Genomic DNA, 8,267 nt, shown 5'->3' with positions numbered 1-8,267 from the left:
ATAAAGGTTTAAGTATCAGGCGTGACATTAAAAGCAGACGCTTTGATGCTCCACCTGAGAGTAAATCTGTAAGGCTTGTTACCAGCATTCAGACATCAATTCTGTTTGCTTCACAGCCAGACAGGACACGGTAAAAGAAAAAAAAAAAGAAATCCGCTTCAGTGTAACATGAAATGCTGTTAACAAAATGTTAAAAAGCCAGCGGGGTAAATTCTGGCAAAGTCAAGAACTTGTTTACATCGGTGAACAGCGGCAGAGAGAACTTCTGTCATGTTCCTGGGAATGTGTTTAACCCACGACATGAAGAATCATCACATGAAAGGGTGGGAAGTTCAAAACAATGATTTATTGCAGGAATCTAACAAAAAGTGTCCCTGGAATAGTCCCAGATTAGCTGGAGCCAGAGAGAGTCCAAAGTTCTGCAGGTGGAGGAGGTCGAGGAGGGCAGGTGGGGTGAAGGAGTGAGTCCAGGAGAGGGAGCCAGGCGGAGTGGCAGAGGATAAGAGGAGAAGTGAACTGTGAAGTCCAGGTAGGTTATGGTTCTTTCCAGGTGAGTAATCCAGTACTGGTTCCGCTTCTCGGATGGAGGATCAGATCCAACAAACCCAGAGCGTCAGGGAAGGTTGTCCAGGAATCCTGGAGAGAAATACAAACTTAAGTCCAAAAAGATCCAACACAAGAATCCAGGAATTATCCAAAAATTTCCAATAACTGTAACAGCAAATTATCAGAGTAGAAACCAAGCATTGTCCTAGAACGAGAGGCCAGATACTACCGTGAGTAGCTAATCATCCAGCGAAGTGTTGTAGTTCCCTCTCCTCTTAAATAGAGCTCTGCTGCGGATGACCTGAGGAGCTGCAGCTGCCGCTGATTACTAATGCCCCGCAGCTGGTGAGTTCCCTCTCCTGAAATGAAGAACTCAAAGATGTTATAGAGATGGCGGAGTACTCACCCCACCACACAACAACTTCAGCTAACAATCATAAGCTAGCACTCATACCACTCTCTGTGATCCCCACCTAGGTGCGCTACTTCTTATGATAACTGAACTAGGCTTGAACTAGTAGAAGGAATTCTAAAAGTAGCAGAAAAAAAACAACATCTATTATAGGCTCTACTTTTTCCTTTGTTTAGTATTCATGTCGGTCACTGTTTACACGCATTTGCCAACCAATATGGTAGACCTACGTGATTAAGTGACATCAGCGCAAATGGTAAATTTTAGAGGGGATCCGGCGTGCATGCGCCAGTTAGCATAGGTCTATGGTAGAGATCGCTGCGCCCAAAAGTAACAAGATGATTAGGCAGTGTTAAAAGTGTAAATAATGTATTTAAGCTACACTTAAATGCAGATTATACACATCACCTATAGTCTATATAATGTATAGGTCATTTAATTTAATTTTCATGGCATTTTTTTTTATTATTTTTTTGAATTTTGTGATTCTTCCTCTTCCTGTGAGACTGGTGGGGCGGTGCCCTAGCGCCCCCTATGGACGAGAAGCCACTGCTCCTCACCCTATCTCTAAGGGAGAGCCCAGACACCCTGCAGAGAAAAGTAATTTTAGCCGCTTGTATCTGCAATCTCATTCCTACGATCAAACTTCATGACCATAGGTTAGGGATGGAGCATAGACTGGTAAATTGAGAGCTTCACCTTTCAGCTCAGCTCTCTCTTTATGTAGACACAGCGCAATTCACCTATTGATTTCCTGCTTCATTTTGTCCTGAACAAGGACGATGAGACAAAATATAAAAGACCAATCGAAAACTTTTGGCACACAGCTGCTGGTTAGTGACAGCTTGGACACTAGCTTTGTGTCATTGGTGCACAAATGTATTCAAATTAGCACCTTCCTAGTAATAAAACCTTCTGTGATCTTTAAATCTAAATTTGCATGGTAAATTTTGGGATTAATAAAACTGGAGTGAGCGGCTAAGTTAAACTGCCTTTTAGAACAAACCTTGGTTCTCTCATACATAAAACAGTTTGATTTTCCCCACAAAGAGGGGATCTAGCTATTTGCCCTTAAGGTCAGGCTCTTAACACGCATAGGTGCTCACATCTTTGTGGGGAAATGACACTGAAATTCATGCCTCACTTTAAATTCAACTATAAAACAATCATGCAGCACAGCTTAGAGAGGAAATGTGTAGAGTAGTCAAACTGTGGTACGTGAACCACAAATAGTACTAAAGCTTTCTTTGGTAGCAGCCAAAGTAGGTGAATTACTGTCCCTATGATGGCAAGCTAAGAAGTGCAGAAGAAAATGACTGTTTTTAGTTTATTATGCTCCTGACTCCAAATGGAAACAACTAAAAAGGGAGATGCAGCAGAAAATATTATGTCTGGACTTGATTAGACTGTTGTTATAGTTTTACATACAACTTTGTTAACTGGCAACCTTCCTACAGTCGCAATGTCAGTGTTAATAAGAGTTACCTGTCACTGACGACAGCTTCACATGTTCTATACTTCTGTCTACATTAAACATAAGGTTAATGTAGACAGAAGTATAGTATAGGTTAGTTATTTGAGACAAAGTGCAGTTCAGAAGACTTCATGGAAGTGAAATCAACGAGCCAGAATACCCGGGCCGGAGAGTTATCGGGGTCCCACCCTGGAACCAGGCCTGGGGATGGGGCCTGTGAGAGAGCGCCTGGTGGCTGGGCTTTTGTCCATGGGTCTCAGCCAGGCCCAGCCCGAACTGGATACATGGGCTCATCCACCTGTGTACTCACCACCTGCAGGAGGAACATGAAGGTTCCGGTGCAATGTGGATCGGGTAGCAGACCAAGGCAGGTGCTTTGGCGGTCCGATCCACGGACACAAAAACTGGCTATTGGGACGTGGAACGTTACCTCTCTGGCGGAGAAGGAGCTGGAGCTTGTGGAAGAGGTTGAGCTGTACCAGCTAGATATAGTCAGGCTCACCTCGACACATAGCATGGGCTCTGGATGTTGTATGTCGGGGTGAGTACTCCTCCTTCTCTACAACATCTTTGTGAGATCTTCATTCCAGGAGAGGGCACTCACCAGCTGCGGGGCATTACCAATCAGCGGCAGCTGCAGATCCTCAGATCAACCGCAGCAGAGCTCTATTTAAGAGGAGAGGGAACCACTTCACATCGCTGGATGATTAGCTACTCACGGTAGTATCTTGCCTCTCTCAAGTCTTAGGTTATGCTTGGTCTCTGCTCAGACATTTTTGCTGTCGCAGTATTTGTATGTATTTGGATTTTTTCTTGGATTCTTGTGTTTGGACCATTTTGGACTCAAGTTTGTATTCCTCTTCAGGATACTTGGAAACGCTGAACCATTGATGGAATATACCTACTTGGAACTCACCATAACCCGCCTGGACAACAACTCTCACGGTTCGCCTCTCCTCCTGTTCCTCCTATCCTCTGCCGCCATCATCTGGCTCCCTCTCCTGGATGCACCCCGTCACACCATCTGCCCTCCCTACTGACTTCTGGACTCTTTCTGGCTTCATTGGACTTGGATATCTCCAGGACACTTTTAGTTAGGTTTAATAAATCATTGTTTGAACTTTCTGCCGTTGTTTTGTGATGATTCTTCATGTCGTGGGTTAAACACCTTCCCAGGGACATGTCACTGGAACCCAAGACCTTGAGAGGGTTTGGACTCTCTTTTGTGCTGGAGTTGCTCCAGGTGAGAGGCAGAGGGCTGGAATGAGCTTTCTGTTAGCCTCAAGACTCTCTGCTTGTATGTTGGGGGTTTCTCCGTGGGACTTCAGGTCAGGAAACAGGTCCTGACTGTTGTTTGTGCTTATGCACCAAATAGCAGTTCAGAGTACATTTATGGAGTCCCTGGGATGAGTACTAGATGGTGCTCTGACTGGGGAATCCATAGTCCTGCTGGGGGACTTCAGTGCTCACGTTGGCAATGATAGCATGACCTGGAGTGGCGTGATTTGGAGGAACGGCCCACCCAATCTGAACTTGAGTTGTTGTGGCCAAACTGCAACTTGAGCAGAAGTCCAATAACAGAACACCATGTTCAAACATAGGGGTGCTCATTGGTATACCTGGTACCAGGGCACCCTAGGTTACAGGTCAATGATTGACTTTGTTGTTGTACTGTTGTTGTTGTATCTGATCTGAGACCGTATGTTTTGAACACTCGTAAAAAGAGGAGCAGAGCTGTCAGTTGATTACCACCTGGTGGTGAGCTGGATCAGATGGCAGGGGAAGATGCTGCGCAGACCTGGTAGACCCAAACATATTGTGAGGGTCTGCTGGGAATGCCCCGCAGATGAACCTGTCCAGATGGTCTTCAGCTCCCACCTCCGGCAGAGCTTTGACCACGCCCTGAGAGCAGTGGGGGACATTGAGTCCGAATGGGCCTTGTTTCGCTCTGCAATTGTTGAAGCGGCTGTTGAGAATTGTGGTCACAAGGTGGCCGGTGCCAGTCCTGACAGTAACCCCCATACCTGCTGGTGGACACCAGAGGTTAGGGGAGCTGTCAAGCTGCAGAAGGAGGCCTACAGGGCGTGGCTGGTCTGTGGGTCTCCAAAGGCAGCAGACGGGTACCGGAGGGCCAAGCGGGGTGCAGCAGTGGTAGTTTCCAAGGCAGAATCTCGGGTGTGGAGTAAGACTATGGGGAAAGAATATCAATCGGCTCAAAACGGTTCTGGCAAACCATCCAGCGCCTCAGGGGAAGAAGGCAACAACTTGCTCACACTGTTTACAGTGGGGATGGAAAGCTGTTGGCGTCAACTGGGGCTATAGTCAGGCGGCGGATGGAATACTTTGAGGAGCTCCTCAGTCCCACCAAGACGCATTCCAAGGAGCAACCAGAGTTGGGAGACCTGGGGGTGGACTGTCCAATCTCTGGGGCAAAAGTCGCTGAGGTAGTCAAACAACTACGCAGCGGCAGAGCCCTTGGGGTGGATGAGATCCGACCTGGGTATCTCAAGGTTTTGGATGTTGTACTGTCTTGGTTGACATGTTTCTGCAACATGCGTGGTCATCGGGGGCAGTTCCTGTGGAGTAGCAGACCTGGGTGGTGGTTCCAATTTTTAAAAAGGGGACCAGGGGCTGTGTTCCAGCTATAGGAGGAGTACACTCAGCTTCTCTGGAAAGGTCTACTCCAGGGTACTAGAAAGACGGGTCTAGTCAGTAGTTGAATCTTAGATAGAGGAGAAGCAATGTGGTTTTCGTCCTGGCCATGGAACTGTGGACCAACTCTTTACCCTTGCTAGGGTGATGGAGGGGTCATGGGATTTTGCCCAACCAACCAACTTGTGTTTTGTAGATTTGAAGAAGGCTTATGACCGTGTCCCCAGAAGCACCCTGTGGGGGACAGTCCAGGAGTATGGGGTGGATGGTATTTTGCTAAGGGCCATTCAGTCCCTGTACCAGAGGAGTGTGGTCCACTTAGCCGGCAGTAAGTCGGACCTGTTCCCAGTGAGGTTTGGACTCCACCAGGGATGCCCTTTGTCACCGGTCCTGTTCATAACATTTAAGGACAATATTTCTAGGCACAGCCGTGGTGTTGAGTGTGTGGAGTTTGGTGGCAGGAGAATCTCACCTCTATTTTATGTGGATGATGTGGTCCTCCTAGCTTCATCAGGCTCTGAACTACAGCTCTTGCTGGGGAGATTTACAGCTGAGTGTTAAGCAGCTGAGATGAGGATCAGCACCTCCAAGTCTGAGACCATGGTTCTCAACTGGAAAAGGGCGGCTTGCCAACTCCGGGTCGGGAGAGAGGTTCTGCCTCAAGTGGAGGAATTAAAGTATCTCTGGGTGTTGTTCACGGGTGAGGGAAGGAGGGAGCAGGAGATTGACAGGCGGATTGGGGCAGCATCTGCAGTGTTGCGGACACTGAACCGGTCTGTTGTGGTGAAGAATGAGCTGAGCCGAAAAGCAAGGCTCTCGATTTACCAGTCGATCTACCGCCCAGTCCTCACCTATGGTCATGAGCTTTGGGTGATGACCGAAAGAACAAGTTTGTGGATACAAGCGGCCACAATAGGCTTTCTCTGCGGGGTAGCTGGGTTCAGCCTTAGGGATAGGGTGAGGTGTTCGAACATTCGGGAGACACTCAGAGAAGAGCTGCTGCTCCTCCATATCGAGAGGAGTCAGTTGAGGTGGTTTGGGCATCTTGTAAGGATGCCTCCTGGACTCCTCCCCAGGGAGGTGTTTCAGGCATGTCCTGCTGGCAGGAGGCCACCTGATTGACCCAGGACACGTTGGAGAAAGTATATCTTGAACTGGCCCAGGAACACTTTGAGGTCCAACCGGAGGAGCTGGTGGAGGTGGCTGGGGAGAGGACAGTCTGGGATGCTGCCCCCGTGACCCGGACCAGGATAGGCAGAAGGAGATGAGACGAGACAGTTAATTGTTGTGTACTGTACTGAAGACTTTTGTATTGGAGCTGTATCTGTTGAACACAACACACATGGAACTGGTTACACCCTGGAATATATGTGAAACAACTTTGGGAGGCATTTGAGTAAAAAACAGAAAAGGGTGGGAAGTCAATTGCAAGCAAACTGAGACATAATTAATACACTTTGTAAGTATTTTGCAGTAAGAAATTTTGCATGATCATCACAAAATCTTTGCTAATTGTTTACTGTTGAGACATTTTCAAATTTCCAGACCATAAGTACATACCAATTCTGTGTGATTCCAATATATCTTTAAAAAATATTTTTCTGCAATAGAAAACAGCTTAGGTCTGCATGGCTGAGAAAGCAAAAATTAAAAAATTAACAAACATAACATATCCATTAATCTTCCTTTAAATGTGCTTTTGTCTGTTAATGTTTGTAATAAATGTTAGAACAGGGTAGATCTACACTTTTACCTAGAGATCATCTTTAAAGGCGCAGTATGTAAGAATATTGTGAGACTTTCACAGTGACAAAATGCCCAAAGAGTCTAATGTTTCAGTCATTTTGGAAGGAAGGTTATACTGAAACATATTTCATTTCCAGCTGGCTGTGGGGATTGTCAGGTTGTGTACTTCAGAACAAAGGAGAGAGGGACGTAACTACTGTTAACCATCAGAGAGTGTGGGATTGCCGTGTCTCCTACAAGTTAATACTGCAGGGCCAACAAATATAATTTGGCTACGGCCCACAAAAGCAGTAACCAAATTTGACCACAGAATGCCATTTTTACTTAATTTCTACATAATGCACCTTTAATCTGGGACAAAAAAAATGACAAAAAGAACTAAATCAATGTAATGAATTAGATTACGTGTTATTTAATGAGCCATAAGGCGTGGGATTCCATAGGAAATATGAAATCCACCTTACGGATCTGTGAGTTATTTAAACCAGAAGACTGGATCTTTTTATTGCAGGGATTAGATAACCGCTCTGTATTCACTCAGAGACAACAGAAGAGAGAGAGAGTCAAGTTTAAAAGTTAAGAATTTTATTACTAACAAATTAAACTAGACTGACTTTAAAACTAAATGTATGGTGTAACTAAAATGGATGAGACGGTGAATGGATGATGTGTGATGTTAAATCAGAACCAGCAAATCCGAAGAAGCGATTGGTTCTGACGGGAACTGAAGGTGTTGATTTCGCATTAAGCTTTGGTTAGGAGGTCCATAAACACATGAGACACCATTATGTCGGTCTACCTACCCTTCGGGAAGTCCTCTGTAGATCCGGAATGTCGAGGTCTTAGCTTGACCCTCTCTGGAACCGAGCCGGTAGGAAAAGCAACGGTTCTGACCAGACCGGTCTTTGAGTTACTTCCGGTCCGGGTACACGACAAGTTGTTGGTGTCTGGTGAGACCCAAGCCTGGGTCTGGATGGTTCAGCTTTTGTTCTGAAAGGAACTGTTGCCGCTGTTGGTATAGCGACAAATTTTTCAGCCTGTCATTGTTCTTTCGGTTAAAGAGTTTTAGATCAGGATTGGCCACTCCGTCACTTTCTCTGGAACGCTTTCAACTAGCATTAGAACTGACATGGCATAGTTTTATACTTCGAGTGTTATGGTTTATTGTCGATTGAAAAATTACCTAACACCATCAAAACCACGCCTCCGTCACATCTGTAAGATTCTGAATGGATCAGTGAAAGTAATGTGTTATGTCTTTTTAACACTACGTGAAATGAGTCCATTTGGAACACTTAAAGTCACAGTACCTTTATATTCTATAGGATTATAATAAGGTAATTAATATTTTGATTTCACAGATCGGTCACATCTTATTTATTGACTAACTGATAGATTAGCTTTATTAAAATAGTTATTTGATTAATTTAAAAAAAA

General features: G+C 45.4%; 1 long non-coding RNA gene across 1 annotated transcript; it reads right to left on the bottom strand.

Moving 5' to 3' along the window:
• Positions 1–326: 326 nt before the first annotated feature.
• On the bottom strand, positions 327–2,444 carry LOC129154786 (uncharacterized). The gene is made up of 2 exons (XR_008560021.2): positions 776–2,444; positions 327–636 (listed from the first exon to the last, which is right to left on the bottom strand). It is a non-coding gene; the product is annotated as an uncharacterized lncRNA (long non-coding RNA).
• Between the last annotated feature and the right edge of the window lie 5,823 nt (positions 2,445–8,267).

This window comes from Nothobranchius furzeri, chromosome 18 (assembly GCF_043380555.1).
Source record: "Nothobranchius furzeri strain GRZ-AD chromosome 18, NfurGRZ-RIMD1, whole genome shotgun sequence".
Classification (NCBI taxonomy): Eukaryota; Metazoa; Chordata; class Actinopteri; order Cyprinodontiformes; family Nothobranchiidae; genus Nothobranchius; species Nothobranchius furzeri.
The sequence above is the reverse complement of the archived record's forward strand: the minus strand, read 5'-3'. Positions and strand labels throughout refer to the sequence as shown.